At 43.2% G+C, this 17464-nt stretch overlaps 1 protein-coding gene across 2 annotated transcripts in view; it reads left to right on the top strand.

Annotated features, from left to right (window-relative positions):
* The window catches only part of LOC115590287 (serine/threonine-protein kinase ppk4-like), a 336079-nt gene that overhangs the window by 130177 nt on the left and 188438 nt on the right, over window positions 1-17464 (top strand). The window lies entirely within an intron of this gene.

Genomic DNA, 17464 nt, shown 5'->3' with positions numbered 1-17464 from the left:
GTGCACCTGCAGAGATGAGAACTTTGACAACATCCTCTCTGTCATAGATGGCAGCAGCTTGCAGTGGTGTGTATGGCTGTAGATTACATCCATGTGGATTAGCTCTTGCTTCAAGCAGTTTCTCCACAAAATCAAGTGGTGCTTCATACATTGAGACATAATGCAGAGGTGTGAAGCCTTGCTCTGAAACATTGTTTGGGTTTGCACCCTGCTGCAAAAGGAAAGTTAAAATATCCCAGTTGTGAGTTACAACAGCAGCAGTCAGTGGGGTTATGTAGTCATTACACTCTGTGCATGGGTAAAGTTCATTTATGTCGTTCTCCTTTAGTAATCTTTTTAGCCTCTTGAGGTTGTTGTCAAATACACACTGTATTATACGATGTGTTTCTGTTGGGGGTTCTGGCAGTTGGAACTGTGGGTTGATATTCATTTCTTTTCTTCAGCGTAACTGTGAAAAAGAAAAGGTTATAATATTACTGTTACATTATATAGGAATACATATACATTTTGAGAAATTCAAATTCAATTATCTTTAACAACATTGGGCCTCATTCACCAATATCTTCTTAAGAATCTTCTTAGATTCTTTCTTAAGTTGTTCTTAAGAGGTTCCTTAAGAAAACCCTATGTCAGATTCACCAACTCGTTCGTAGGCCTCAGAATTGTTCGCAGCTGTGTTCTTACATTGATGAAAGCCACAGGAGCAATATATATGCCATTGTTTTGCAGGCCTTGGATGGAGAAATGCCAACTATAAATAGGGGGGGGGTTACTAATTGATGCCATGTTTCCAATTTACTTGATTTATCTTATTTTAGAATTTAAATTCTTCGTAAATTACCAAAAATATGAAATAAATAAATAAATGAATAAATATGACAGAATTATCACTGTAATATTGCATTTTATTGAACTACACAAGAGAAGAAAACACAACCATGCCAACATTTCAGCACTGAAATGTGCGTAACTTCCTCCTTCAGGTCTGCAACAGGAATTAAACTTTGAATTAGAGCCGCAAGCAGTGATGAATGGGCCCTCACAGTTTACACACGTCGGGGCATGCTGCTGTCCGGCTTGTTCATGCAACACCTTCCGTTGAGGAAATTGTTCATTTATAATTCGGTGACCTGCTCCCGTCGGTATTAAATACTCACAGTTTACACACGTCGGGGCATGCTGCTGTCCGGCTTGTTCATGCAACACCTTCCGTTGAGGAAATTGTTCATTTATAATTCGGTGACCTGCTCCCGCCGGTATTAAATACTGTAGGCTGAAGCCGGAAGAACTCCCCGCAATCTACATAAAGAACACATAATGAGAGGACTTCACTCTGTGACCCTACAGACTCTCAAATAGAGGTTTGTATGCATTAAGTAGGCAGCACTGCCCTCTGGTGAAGAGAGCCCTAACTTTTTGTCAGGAGGGTCCACAGATGCTTCATGCAAAGTTTGATGCAAATCGGTCATACAGGTTAGATGCCCCAGACTATGTGCTGAGACCCTATTTGTACTGTTGCTGAAGTTTGGTGCTGTTCTGAGCATTATTTGTGGCTTTTTGGTGGCGGTTTATATTTGGATCCATTTACTGCAGTGTATTGTTGTCTTGTGGTCGTTTCTGAGGTTGATAAAACTCCATAGATTAGCGGTCTGCTAACTTGATTTCTCGAGAGGGAGTCTAACACAGTTTCACGGTGATTTAGACCATGGATTAAACTTACACCGGAATATCCCTTTAACATGATGCTACACGGCACTTTCAGCTCAGTTCGTGAACGAGAATCACGTCCTCAGCAGGTCGTTCGGACATAAATCATGTTCGCGCTGTCACTGAATCAGCGTGAACGTGAATCACGTTTGCGAATGTGAGTGCCTTTTACTGAGCAGTAAAATCACTTAACATGATGCTACATTATTATATAGGGCTATACTTTGTTAGCAACACAGCCCTAATTTTAGCAGTGCAGTTACTGAACGTGAATCAACTCCTCTGCCCTGTGTGAGTGAGTGAGTGAGTGATAGCGCAACTTTCAGCACAGTACGTCAATGAGAATCACGTCCTCAGTGACAGTTCTCTGTGTGCAGTAGGTTTGCGAATCATGCACGAATCACAGCGCAAACATGAATCACGTCCTCACTGTTCTCTGTGTGAGTCGCGGCAGTTCCAATCCCGGTCAGCATGCTCACGGCTGAGATCAACTGAACTGAGAAAGGAACGAATCAGTTCATGAAGGGATTCTGTTCACTTCATTCACTCAAAAGATTTGTTCGTTTGAACGACACGTTCGCGAGACACAACACTAGAGTCTGCAGGTCCAGAGGTGCAGCACTCAGGCTGTGAAGCAGTCCTGATTGACACACATTATGTCATCTGTGACTGCTTGTCACAAGAATTGAAACGACGCAAAGACGCATAAAAAAATGTGGAGGAGAAATTTGTATTCCTTAATAAAACGAAATCAATGGACATTGAACAAATCCGTGCAGTGAAGAAATCCGTGGGGTAATCCGTGAAGAAAATAAACCCACAGGATCTTGAGGAGGACTTTACAGCAGAGTTTTGCCAGTTCATCTCAATGGTAAATGATGAAGAATCAGTCATGGCCATGTACAAGAAGCTCCTAGAGCTAGGCTTGAGGGATGCTTTACCAAATGTGGACATTTGCCTTCGCATGTATCTGAAATTACCGATTGCAAACTGTTCAGGAGAAAGATCATTTTCTTTGTTGAAACGAGTGAAAACATACCGGAGAGCAACAGTAACAGAAAAAAAACTGAATGCCTTTGCCATGTTGGCACTTGAGAATGGATTTACAACCTCCCTGGATTTTAAAGACATTATCGAGGACTTTGCCTCATCAAAACTCAGCAGAAAGCATCTGTAAATGTAAGTTTTCCATTTAAAAATCTAAATCTGAATAAGTAAAGTGAATATTAAAATCAAATGTAAGATGCATATAAATTGAATGTATTATATAGGGCTATGCTTTCTACTATAATGAAATGAAATATGAGGAACAAACCAAGTGTATTCAAATCTCAAACAGCTGTCTTTCATCTTATGTACACATTTTATTATTTCTCCACAAGATCGTGATGATGCTGTCAAGACGTGTTTCTGCTGCGATGGAGGCCTGCGATGCTGGAAGGCTGAAGATTATCCCTGAGTGGAGCATGCTAAATGGTTTCCTCAGTAAGTGTTGCTCATTTTATTTATTATTATTTATTGCTGGAAAGTTTCTAAATGGTCTTGATAAATGTGAAGGGTTCATGTTTGTCTTCTTGTTCCTGTACTTAATCACAGGTGTGATATGGGCTCCAGGAGAAGGGATACGATTTTTTGCTCACCCAATTCAGGCTCGTTATTCTTGGCTGTCTAAGCAGGTTAGTAAAGAAAAGTGAAAAAATGTGTTCTTGGATCAAACATTAGCTATGGATCAAATTATTTAATGATTGCTTATTTTTCTACAATGATTCTGTGATTAAATCTGCTTTTAGAGTGCAGTCTAGTAAAGCACACCGTCCAGAGAAACGTCCAGACCAGTGGAGAGAACTGCTGAACAGTCCAGACCAAGAGCTGAGCGGAGCTGCTGAGTATTGAATACCAGAAAATGGAAGAGAGATGATGGTTTTCCATGAAAATAAACATCTTTACCACTACAGCACACTTTCTCTAACTGCAAATTGTATCGGTCTTTGTATATTTGACTACTTATTTAACTATTCAAAGATTTTCTGCAAAATGCAATAGCTTACAACATTTATCTGATTTGCTCTGTTTACATAGCAATGCTCACACCTATTGGTGATTTACTGGTACTACTGCCTTAACAATGACACTCGCAATGGATAAAATAAGGATAATTTAATAGCATTTAATAGAGCCATGTAATAACGTTTAAATAATGAAAATAAAAAAATAATCTGTTTAATATACAACACATGACTTATTTTGGCATACAAAAAACAACTTGTAACCAACTACTATGCTATGTAAAATGGTAATTATCCTATTCACTAACAAAGACCACGCCAAAAGCTGTATGGAATGAAAACAGGAATTTATTACACGTAATGACACATGTTAGATGCTGGAAAGGAAGGGTCGAGGGATGGAAGGATGAAGGGATGATGGGGTAGGGGTTGAGGGATGGGGGAAGGGGTCGAGGGATGAGGGGGTTTAGGAAGGACGGGTGAGGGTTGACAGGAAGGGAGAGAAGCTGGTGGGATGAGAGGATGGAGGGGGAGGTTTGGCGAGAGGAACAGGAGGAACGGAGTGGGTGTGGAGACGCTGAGTGGGGGAGCCGCCTCCGATCTCTTCGTTAGCCCCCAAGGAAACTTCAGTGAGACAGGTGTGTGTGAGCGTTTCTGATGTCATTTATGTCGTTGCGGATGTATGTGTGGTAAGCGGGGGAAGACCATCGGCCGAGGGTTTTGATGACGTGGTAGGGGACCCCCTGCTTGGAGGCGGAGGAGGCGGCTCCGATGCGGAAGGAGTGCCCTGAGTACTGATCTGGGGATATTCCTGATTGAGACAGGATTTGGCAGAGGTGACGGTGGAACCAGTGGCGTGTGGCTACTTTTCCTGGGGGGAGGCTCTGCTGGCTAGCCTAGAGTTGATGTATTCTTGTAACGGTTCGAAAGGACTGATGTACGAGTCTAGGCGGAAGAGATAGATGGGTTGAGGTGGACCGGACTGCTTGGTCTTGCTGCATTTAAGGTTGTAAATAAGGGTGTCGGTGGATGGATTGGAAATGTCTGAAATGGATGCGTGGCAAGATGGGTTGTATTTATAGGTAGAAGCCGTGAATTCGGAGCAGCGCAGAAAGCCGAAGAATGCTAGAAGGAACATGGATTCCAGGACCTTGTCGACGTACGGGGATGAATAGCCTGAGCGGAGGGTTCTGATGCATCGGATGAGGAGATCTGAGGTTAGGGGCGAGCATTTCGGTGGAGTATGGACTTCTGTCTTGCGGAGACCTTTGATTAGCATCGTTATGTGAGAATGGGAAGTGGCTTGGCATGGCGCCCCGGAGGTTAGTCTGGTGAAGAAGTTGATGCTGCTTATGTAGGCCTGGATGGTGGTGGATCTAATCTTCAGGATGGAATGGGCGAATGAGATAAAGCTCGACAGCTCGACAAGACGTCGAGCGAAGGAAACGGAAGATTATGAGAGGCGTGGAAGGTTTTAAAACAATTCCATCCGGTCATGTATGATGCAAGCGTACAGGGAGCGACACTGTTCAGGATGGCGTCTTGGGAAATGGAAACCAGGTTTTGAAGCTCGGGAGTCAATTGAAGATGGTGGCAGAAAACGGTGGGACTGGAGTCGGGACAGTGTCGGAGGCTGGCGCCAGTTGTCTGAATTTCTGCAATGAGAAACGGGAGAGTGCATCAACGATTGTGTTCTGATGGCCGGGGATGTGAGCTGCTAGGATGATGAATTGGTGTTGTGCCGAGACTAGGGTGAGTTTCCTGACGAATTGCATGATGTCTAGGCAGTGTGAACGTCCCTTGTTGATGATGTCTACAACTGCGGTGTTGTCAGAGTGGATGTGATGATTTTCTTCGACCATTTGTGGCCCCAAAGAATAGCTGCAATGATGACTGGGTACATTTCGTAGATGGCGGAGGAAGGAGAGAGCGATGAGAATTCGGCGGGCCATTTGGCTGAAGTAGCCGCTGAAGCCGACGGAAGGAGCTGCGTCTGTAGATAGTTGGATGTCTTCTGATGAAGTGATGTGTGTGTCGTAAAAGAAGGAGATGCCGTTCCAAGATGAGAGGAACTGGTGCCATAGTTTGAGCTCCATTTTGCAAGAGTTGTCCAGTGTGACGTTGTCGTGGAGTGATGGGACTGAGGAGGCTATGGAAAGCAGGTGGGACAGGAAGGATCGACCTTGTGGGATGATGCGGATTGCGTAGTTGAGGTGGCCGAGTAGCGAGAGGAGTTGGCGTTTGGTGCATTTGTGTGCCAGGAGGAAGTTTGAAATGATTAAGGAAATCCGGTGTACTTTTTCGGTGGGCAGGGATGCTTGGAGTGACACGGAGTTAAGGGTAATGCCGAGGAATTCCAGGGATGTGCTGGGGCCCTCGGTTTTCTCTGGGGAGAGAGGGACTCCGGGCTCATTGAAGGCGGAGATCAATGTAATGAGATCGTGTGACGGGGGAGAAGAGGATGGCGTGACTGTAAGGAAGTCATCTAGGAGGTGAACGATGTAAGGTAATCTGTGTTTGTTCAGCAGGATCCAGCAGAGTGCTTCAGATAAGGAATCGAATATTTTTGGGCTGCTTTTGCACCCGAAGGTGAGGCGTACGGCAAAGTAGTATGCACCCCTCCACTGAACGCCGAAAAGATGCCAGAAGTCTGGGTGGATGGGAATGACTTTGAATGCGCTCGTGATGTCTGCTTTAGCCAACCAAGCTCCTTGGCCGGCTGTACTGATGAGGGAGATGGCGTGATCTATAGTTGCATAGTGCATTGAAAAGTCTGGGCTAGGGATTAGGCTGTTGATGCTTGGGACTGGGGAGCTGTGGGTGGATGAGAGGTCTATGATTAGTCTCTTTTTTCCTGAGTATTTCCTGGTGGCGATGCCGAATGGACTGATTCTGAATGGACTGAATGGTGGATTGGGGAATGGACCGATCATGAATCTGTCTTTGATTTCTTGGTCCAAGAGTTTGTCGACTATGTCGGGCTGGGAGGTGGCAGATTGTAGGTTGTGGCATGTATAGGAGGAATCTGGTGTGACTACTAGACCTGGGTGAAATCCGTCTTTGAATCCTTGGATGAGGTAATTAACAAACTTGCGGCCGGGGTGATATTTTAAAGCATCAGAGAGAGCGTGGATGTTGATGGGTGTGTTCAGATACTTACACAGGCCGTGTTTGGTGGGGTTATGTGGACAGGTGGATCTGGCATGGGCTCCGCCGCAGAAGGAGCAGGTATGAAGGAAGCGGCAGCTTGAGACTTTGCAACCGAGGTCGTTGAAGTTGTTGCATACCATCCTCCCGCCCTGATATAATACTGGTCTGCCTCTTTTGTCAACTCCTTTGGGGAGAGGGCCGAGAGCGATCGGTTGAATGTTGACTGGTTTGGGAGTGATGGATGGAGGAGGGGCTGTTGGGGGCATGTTGTGGAAAACGGCTGGCTTCTGGTTAGTTTGAAAGGAGGTAGGGGGAAGAGAAGCGGTGAGGGTGCAAGTTGTGGTGGGATGTGATGGGGCGCCGCACATGTTGCAATTAAGCAAAGCGCGGGCTGAAAAGACGCGGCAATAAAGCTCTGTGTCCAGCGTACCCCAGTACGTTCCTTGGTTGAACTGATGAAGGCTGCCAGCAGCTTGGGAAGCAAACAGAATGTGGTATGTATAAAAACCGTTGCATCCGAACCGCAAGGCCAGGTCGAGGACCAGAGACAAGTAGTCGTCCAGCTCTTGCCTGCATTCGGGGAAAGATGAGCAGATGATGTCACGGTACAGGGAGAAAGAGAGGGTGAATTCTACGGCGGTGAGTTCTTTGGAGCGGGTGGACAGGGGTTGCTTGAGTGCAATTGGACCGAGTACAGTTTGTAGTTCTCTGGGTATATGGGGGTTGCAAGTGGGCGGATGTATAAGGTGGGCGAGGTCGACGTAGTTACCCGCGAGAATCTGTTGGCGGAGAGTGGCTGACACAGGAGATGGGCGAGAGGAAGCGACTGGGCGTGCTGGAGGAAGTGCTGTGGCTAGAGTGAAGTTATTGTGAGTGGGGGGATAGGTGGGGAAAATCCAGGATCCGGTTGTGGGGGGAGCTGTGAAAAAAGCAGGTGGGTTAGTTGGAGGACAAGGAACATGAGTCACGTATGGGTGATGGGGAAGGTAGGGGTAGGGTTGGGGGGGGGGGAGGGGGAAAGGAAGAGACAGGAGGAAAGTGAGGGTTTTGGCTTGTGGTCCCGCCGAGGACCATTGTAGTGGGTGCGCTCTGTGCGGCTGAAGCGGTTGAAGTTGGAATGTGGGGGGTGGTGGTAGCCGGAGGAGGTGGGACAGGAAAGTTAGGAATGAGAGAAGAGCTGGGATAGGAGACAGGAGGAAAGTAAGGGTTTTGGCTGACCGTGTTGCTGTGAGCCGTTGTTGTGGGCACGCTCTGTGTGGCTAAGGCGGTATGACTGGGTATCATAGCCGAAACAGGAGGGACAGGGAAGTTAGGAAAAAGAGAAGAGGAAAGGATGCTGGGATGGAGGGATGCATGTGCTTGGGTTGTTTGTGAAGCGTGAGATAAGGAAGAAGAAGAGTTAGGAGCGAGAGGTGCAGGCTGTGGGTTTAGTATGACTGTTGAGTGAGGTTGAACTGGGTGCGTGATGACGTCATCGGCGCTGCGGTGGGAGCGAGGCCGTGAACCTGGAAGTGGCCGCGGAGTTCTGTGGTGTGGAATGCTGCTATGCTGGGAGTTGGTGAAGAGTTGGAATAACTTCGCCTTGTTGTCGGTGCGGTGGAAAGTTATGTTCCGCTCTGTGTGGGTGCGCTTAAGACGAACGACCGTCCACTCCGAAATGTTTGGAGCTGCGGGAAGATCGGCGAGACGGCGAGGTGAGGCCGGGTCGCGGAGGCTTCGTCCGGAGCGGCTGGAGGAAGGAGTGTCAGTCGGACGCCGGGCGCGAGATCGTCCCCTGGAGCGGTGGGGGGGAGACAGGCGGATGGTGCTGGAGCCACCAATGGACGGAGGCTGGGAGCGCCTGACGACGTGGATGGTTGAGCGGGTCCGGGCTGGCTGACGAGGAGGGATGATCGGTGATGGAGAGGACTCTGGGTATGGAGGACCAAACCTGACATAAGTATAAATAAATAAATAAATAAATAAATAAATAAATGCATAAATAAATACAGAAATAAATAAATAAATGCTGAAATAAATGTATAAATAAATAAATGCATAAATAAATACATGCATAAATAAATGAATAAATAAATAAATGCTGAAATAAATGTATAAATAAATAAATAAAAGTATAAATAAAATAATAAATGCTTTTTATTTATTTATACATTTATGTTCACCTACATTTATTTATTTATACATTTCTGTTCACCTACATTTATTTATTTCTGTATTTCTGTTCACCTACATTTATTTATTTCTGTATTTCTGTATTTCTGTTCACCTACATATATTTATTTCTGTATTTCTGTGTCCATATGTAAATGAGGAGGTAGGAGGTCCTAACCTCAGTCAAGAGCATGATTGGTCAAATCGGAGAGCCAGACAAAAGCAAACGATTCCTGATCCCAAGCCTCGCTCTCTGTAACGTTGTAAACAGCTCCAGTTATCTTAATGGCCTCGACCAGTGTGAAAGGTTGACTGGCGTTCATTTTAACTTGCGAGGGTCCCAGATGTGCTGGTGGTGTGGTTTGAGAATCCTGTCTGTAGAGCCATGTCCGCTAACCAGGAAAAACATTCTGCTCATCGCTCCAAGTCATGTATACGTGTATTCGTTTTGACGTGGCTTGAACACTTCTATCCACACGGAGAAGCCGGGGCTGCGACTTGCAAACCACTGCTAGACGAGCGCTACAGAGCACAAATCGTCCAAAAGTGCATGTTGTCGGTCTCATATCTTTGTCGTGAATCTCTGTACTCTTAAACAACTCATGTGTGGAACAGTATTAAGCATTTGTTCACGCCGAACGGCTCGAGAGCGGCGTGGACACCGCTGTTAGCAGTTAGCTGCTAGTTAGCTTTTAGCTGCTCGCTGCAGCGCTAAGAGCGTAGCGTCCAGGTTAACTATTGACACATGTTACCACCGAGAGTGAGATACATGTCTGGGCTTTCCTATGAACCATTGTCGCTACTGGTGTTTGTATCACAGGTTGATCTGGACGTCTCACGATTTGCCACAGCTGATTGACCTCACACTGAGCTCGGGCTGGATGTCAACGTACTCTGCAGACTGTTTGACCAGCAGGCTGTATGACAGTGTACACTTTTCACACCGACTTAGCTTCAGCTTAATAACGATGTATGCGGCTCGGAACGATGGCTTTAAGCGACCATTTGAACAGTGCGGAATGAAAAATACCCTATGGTAACCGGTGTCACAAGGTAGCCTGGACGCTGCGCTACAGCGAGCAGCTAACAGCTAACATAAGAGCTAAAAGGGGTCTCCACGCCGCTCTCGAGCCGCTTGGCGTGAACAAATGCCTCAGCCTGTTCCACCCATGAGTTATTTGAGAGTACAGACATTCACGACAAAGATATGAGACCGACAACATGCACTTTTGGACGATTTGTGCTCTGTAGCGCTCGTCTAGAATACACATATACATGACTTGGAGCGATGAGCAGAACGTTTTTCCTGGTTAGCGGACATGGCTGAGGATCCCTCTCTCTCCAGACGGGATTCTCAAACCACACCACCAGCACACCTGGGACCTTCGCAAGTTAAAATGAACGCCAGTCAAATTCATAACTAAACCAGAGCTACATGAACAAATGTCAACAACTGCAGCTAACAGTTAGCTGAGCGGGCTTGCTGGTAGCCAGCAACATTCCTGTACAGTGTACAGGAATCAGCGCTGCTAGTAAGGCAGAAGTAGTAGACCCTCATCGAGCACACTCCTGTACCCAATCATGCTCTTGACTGAGGTTAGGAACTCCTACCTCCTCATTTACATATGGACACAGAAATACAGAAATAAATATATGTAGGTGAAGAGAAATACAGAAATACAGAAATAAATAAATGTAGGTGAAAAGAAATACAGAAATAAATAAATGTAGGTGAACAGAAATGTATAAATAAATAAAAAGCATTTATTCTTTTATTTATACTTTTATTTATTTATTTATACATTTATTTCAGCATTTATATATTTATTCATTTATTTATGCATGTATTTATTTATGCATTTATTTATTTATACATTTATTTCAGCATTTATTTATTTATTTATTTATGTATTTATGCATTTAAGCATTTATTCATGTATTTATTTATGCATTTATGGATTTATTTATTTATTTATTTATTTATTTATACTTATGTCAGGTTTGGTCCTCCATATCTGGGATGTCGTCAAACAATTCGCTGTCTGACGGGTTCAGTGAGAGTTCGTTCTCCATGGTTTAAGGTACTCTTTCGTGTTTTTCTTTCGGTTCTGACGATGTAGAGAATCAGTCAAATAGGGAGTGAACGGATGAGGTGTGCTTAAATATATTTCGGGCGGAAATGAGATGAGTTCGAGGCGTGGTCTTTGTTCCCGAACCTAGTTATAAAACTTCATTTATTAGTAACTTTGGTAAGCATCAGATTTCAATTCATAAATAACATCGATGGAGGGGGGCCCAAAAAATACAGTCTGCCTAGTGTAGTCCATTTATTTAATCTGGCTCTGCAGATACATAAACAATGTTCGGTATGCATATGTATCATAACCCGATGGACAAAAAAACATCAGGGTTCCAAACTGTCAATCCAACTGAAAGTCGGCCATTTTGATTCAAAGTTCCCATTTCACCCCCCAGACTTCCAATTCATTCAGTACCATGTCTCATGTCAACAACATGATGCAGCAGATGGTGAAGCAGTTTCAGACAATCATTGTAGAAAAGCGGAGAATAACGAGTCTACCGAACCTATAGCGTAACATCCCCGCCCCCCTCCTCCCTGCCTCCTCCTGCCCTCTGCCTCCCTCTCCATCCTCCATTCCCCCGGCGGTGCAGTTGCAGCTTAAAAAGGTAAACTGTGAGTGTGTGTGTGTGTGTGTGTGTCAGCGGACCTGCCAGCTTTTGGTAAATGTGAACCGTTACGCGTAACGTTACTTTCAATGTGGAAACATTCGAGCCGAAGTCTAAGTGAAAAAAAGAAAAAAAAAGATTTGCGAGGTGTTTTTTTCTTGGCAAATCTATCGATTCCCCTAATGACCCCAATGCATCGTCAAAGAAAAAAGAGAAAGAAGAGGCAGCGGTGCATCTGTGTGTGTGTGTTTGTGTATTTTAGCCTTTATATTTATCCATCGCAAATAGAGTAGGCCTGTATATAAGGAGGAATGTGATTATTTATACAAGCATGTAGCCAACAAATCTTTTGCAGCAAGTTTTGCAACCACTAACATGGCAGATGAGGGAGACGAAGACGGGGAGGGACAGGGCAGCAGACCTGCCAAAAAGGAGAGGGTCGATGTCCCCCAGAAGTTTTTGAATAAATATCAAGAACAGTGGCCATGCTTGCGACCTGCATCTATATTTTCTTTATTAAAAGTATTGTAATCAAAAATATAGGTTGTATTGTTTTTTTAGAAATGATTTCCAGCCAGTGAATGGGGAAATTACTGCGTGCAAAGCAATGGAGTTGCAAAAGTCTGCGAAAAAAAAGCCGCACAACACAAGTGGTACTCAAAATATTTTGACAAGGTTGGCAGGTCTGCAAACGTGACAAAAGGAACGACTTCCTCAATGAAGGGTGTTGCAGGAACAAGCCCCGACAGCAGCATTCCGCGATACACATGGACTGCGAGGGCCCGTTCATCGCTGCTTGCGGCTTTAGTTTTGCAATATAATTTGTTGGTGAGTGTTAAGAGAAATGTAGGAAAATTAACTTACAATGCTGAAGTAAGGTGTCCACTGTAGTATGAATTCTATCGCTCCAAACTTAACATGCTGTGCTTTATCTGTAGTTCTTCCTGCCTCTGACTCTCTCTGCCATGAGACAGGAAGAGACCCGTTAGATGATGGGTTGGGCCTCCACAGGATGTGGGAGGACTTTCCCCTTTTATTCTTTACTCCTGAACAATAATCTGTGACTGTTCAATTATTATAGTCTAAATGCGATCTACACTAATTGTATCCAGTCTTGAATAATACCCGCAGGCACCGTCTTTAATCTTTCTGGATTAGAGAATATGGCAGGTAAAAAGTAATTGAACCTCTCTGTACATTAACAGTTAATATTTGGGTTAAAAGACACTAGAGCTGAAACATGTCAGATATATGGTGGTAAAGCACAAAGCTACTTGTAGTAATGACACAGATATTTCCATATATCTCCATGAATAAAAATATTTCCATGTATAAAATCACAATATAAATCCTTGCTGTTGTATTTTTAAGGTAAAATGGTGTCTAGTGGTGGTAGAGAGGCTGTGTCCTCACTGCAGTGGCCCAGGGTTCAATTCTGACCTGTGGCTCTTTGCTGTGTGTCACATTGTGCATTCAACACTCAACTTATTGTGATAAACTAAAGTAAAAAGTTTGTCTCTTGTCAGTTTAACATATTCATTTGAATCATCATCATACAAATCTCAGCTTTTAGATCCCAATGTTCTTTGTTAATTTGTCATTATATTGTGAGATTTCCACGTAACAAAGTAATTAACGCTTCTTAGAGTGGAGAAGATGAACTGTGACTGATAGAGCCAGAGCTCTAATGCTGATGATCACTGAATGATAAAACACATCTTACAATCATACTTGTACACATTTATTTTGATACTCAGCTGACTAAATGTACAGTATATTTTGAGAGTAGCATTCAATATGCTTACAACAAAAATCATACAAAAGAATCTGCATGTTGTAAAGCTTGCATATTCCATTAAGGTTTTTTTTCTTAACAAAAGCACGTTTCTGTCAGCACAACAGGAAGATGATCAGGTCACTCCTTCTAATCCAGATTATATTCAATTTATTGCAGTTTTAACACAATAAGAGCACAAAGCCTGTCGCTGTCAAAATAAAAGAGAGAAAGATGATAAGAGACAAGTAGGTAAAAAAAACCTTATCAGTGTGTTTTGGCTTGTTTTCTTTTATACAATACAATACAAAGACCATTTAAGAAAAACATCAGTATAATATTTGTACTCTCTATATGACCACACGTGTATAATCTGACTGCAAAAACTCCACTATAATTTGGGAAAATTAAAGATTCCACTGTCCTTTGTGAGGAAAGTAAAATAATTCCCACATCACATTGTGATATTACACCATATAAAAATAAACAAATTATAATATCAAGGTTAGATGTGATCTTATTGAGCCTTCACCCTAAAACAAACATGATCAAACACTCATTTCTATCATCAACAGATAATCTTATAATACAGAGAATCCTTCCAAACTTTAAAACTCTCTTTTTTTTTTTAAATGTAAAGCTTTTATATTCCATTACATTGTTTTAATTACAATATTCACATAATGAGAAGAAGCACTACAGACCTTTTTTTACATTTTTGACACCCTCCTCACTCAAGCAAAGAATTTCAACTCACATTCTCTATGTCTTTTTAGTACAGGTCTTTAACATCAGCCGTGTCAATGACAGACCAGGGTCAAGGTCCTACTGTTGGAGTTGATGTAGAACTCCATCAGCACTAATTTATTTACCTGAAGGAGCTTTTTTCAGTGATAGCACATAAAGAAAGGTTGCATTTAGTTAATGTGGAAACATCCAGAGGCTTGTAGACTCATCTTTTTCCTATACAGTTGACTTTGAAGCTCCAGATCAGTGGCAAAATAAGCAAACAGAGAAGTTGGGGTGCTGATTTACAACCACCCAGCATCAGGTCTTGTTATATTAATGCAGTTCAATCAAATCAACTCAGTTGGGGCAGGACTTTTTCTTTTCTACAGTAAAGACACTGCTCAATCAAAGTATTGTCACTTTGCAGTTGCCCCAGACAGAAGTTGAGATTCTTGAACTGGCCTGCCAACATGATCCTCCTCTGTGGATGGCTTTACAACTCTGGAGAACATTGTTCCAAACATTTCCTTCACAGGCGACTTTAAATTCCACCCTCTGCTGTTGGCAAGCAGATAAACACACCTCAAGAGATCTGGAAACATTGACATCAGATCAACGTCGGCCGCGTCCTCGGGAATGCAAACAGATAGAAAATTTAATTGCATGACAATTAAATAAACAGTAATGGAGCTGGCACTCATTCCAGGAATCAGGTGCAGTTTGTGTTAACATTGACTTTAGCAACAGACACCAACACCAGCAACCACTTGAGGGGGCAGATGATTCAAACAACAGCAGTATTGTAACATGAAGGCAGTGGAAGTGGGGAGATGGAATGCCACATTTATGACTGAATGTTATCAATAACTCCTTTAAGGCCCTTCATCATCTATAACTCAGTTTGACTTACTAGTGCTCGTGGAGGTTTCGTATGAAGCGTAGGAATGCCAGTGTGCTGTCATCGTATCTGTTTTTGGGATCCATCTTCTTCACCAACTCTGCCAACTGCAACACCAAAAACATCTAGTCAGTAAGTGGAATTTAGGAATAGAGAAGTTCCAGATGTTGTACAGTTGTCACCTCAGTTTTCCACTGTTTGAAGGATCCATCCCCGACACATTTCTCCAACGAAGAAAATCCTTGATGTTTCCGATCCTTCTCAAGTATTCAAGTCTCCTGAAAAATAAATGTGTTTAAGATGAGACAACACAGAGTTTTACTAGCTATGTCAGGACTCTGTAGACTACGATGATGGTCCATCACAAGGCGCGCTTTTACAGGCAAAGCCCCCTCCCCAACCATCAGGGGCCCGGAGCCTCAGGCCAATAGCCCCCCACCATTGTCTTTGTAAATTATAATTGTGTACTTCTAAAGAGAAAATAAAGAAAAAACTACAAAAAAACAACAAAAAAACATCAGAATGCCCAAATCGTATTACCTGCCCCCCCCTCCCCTTTCGTTCTGTAATGGACTATTCCATGAGTCGTCATGACCGCGAAAAGACGAAAGACAGCAATCAGGAAGTGAAGCGCTGCGGTTTGTTTACGCTAGAGGCATACAGTCCGAGTTTTGGTAAAAATGAGCCAAGCGGGTCTAAAAAAGAAAACAGCGGGAAGAAACTAAAAAGAAAACTGCGACACTAACAAAATTAACACGTTTTTGTTTTTTTACCGTGCCGGCACCGGTTGATATAAATGATAACGTTAATGTAGAGGAACAAATCGTTGCAGACTCAGAGCCTGAGGAGCGAGCCGTTCCCGAGCTGTTCCCGAGTCCGATAGTGCAGACAACCCAGTAGAGTTGGTGGAGGAGACGAAGACCTGGTGGTGAGTACGTCAAATAGACCCCTTCTTCTGACGACGAACGTGATGTTGACCTACTGGAGGATGACCCGGCGCTGTGGCCAAAATATCTCAATGACAGAGAGGAGCTGCGCAGTTGTTCAGAAAGGACCCGTTCAGATGGAGACAGACTTTCTAAAAATCAAGACGGTCGGCGATTCCCATGCTGTAATCACTACATGCTAATGAAAAACGGGGAGAAGATTAACAGGTCCTGCACACACACACACACACACACACACACACACACACACACACACACACACAAACAAGCTATCTAGAAGAGCCAGATTACTATTAAGACTACTCTAATGGCCATAAACGGTCATTTTGACCGCTAGATTTTAAACTCTATATTCTCTCATGTAAATACCCACCTGCGTGATGAATGCATTCATTGTGTCATGATATTTTTTTAAAAACGAAATAACACCAAAATGTTAATTTTAACCAATTTAATTATACATTTATCAATATTCATGTCATCGCACACAGTAAACCGTAATTATTGCATATATTTACACAAGATTTTGATAGAGAAAACTCAGAACACCAAAATTAACAATTAAAAGTAATGTATTTGATTATGAAACATTTTATTTTAACACTTGATAATATATCATAAAAATACATTATAATAATAATAGAAAAAGCTGGAAACGAGCTGATATAAAACAACAACAAACAAAGAGCTGTATGTCTGCATGTGTTCCTATGGTTTGGTTAAATTTAAAAAGGTTTTTTGAATTCTTACATTCTCCTTTTGAAGACCTAGTCCAAAATGTATGGATTTGATCAATTTTGAGAGAATATTAAGGGGATAATGGTAAAAATGTCAATGTGGTGTAACCATAAAAACTTTGTGCCAAATACTTAAACTTGTTCAAAAAGGATGAAATTCTCTATAAAAAAAACATTATCAACTAGTTTGGCATATTCCTACATGTTTGTTGTTTAACAATGGAACGTCATTGTTCTGAATATTATAACGAATTTGGGGAAAATAGTCAACTTCCTAAATTGTCAAGGCGGTGTAACCAACATTCAAAGAGCCATTTTGTTCATTTGTGTAAGAAGACCATCCGTTCCGTTCCGTTTTCTTTCCGCTTATCCATGAGGGTTGCGGGATGTTGCCGCTTTTTTTTCCCCCCTAAGGGGTTGCGGGGCTTACTGGGGCCAAATCCAGTCTTACTCTATGGGCGTAGGCCAGGGTACACCCTGGACGAGTCGCCAGCTCATCGCAGGACCCTTACTGATGGCAGTGGCTGCCTTCACAAGGTGCCAACTGCACATCAGGAGCAACTTCGGGGTTCAGTATCTTGCTCAAGGATACTTCGACTTGTAGCTCAGTCCCGCCCTGGGGAGCTGGGATTTGAACCAGTGATCTTCTGATCACCAGTCAACCAGCTCTACCCACT

The sequence above is a fragment of the Sparus aurata genome, chromosome 10 (assembly GCF_900880675.1).
Source record: "Sparus aurata chromosome 10, fSpaAur1.1, whole genome shotgun sequence".
NCBI lineage: Eukaryota > Metazoa > Chordata > Actinopteri > Spariformes > Sparidae > Sparus > Sparus aurata.
Note: the sequence above shows the minus strand (reverse complement) of the source record. Positions and strands in the feature narration are given on the sequence as shown.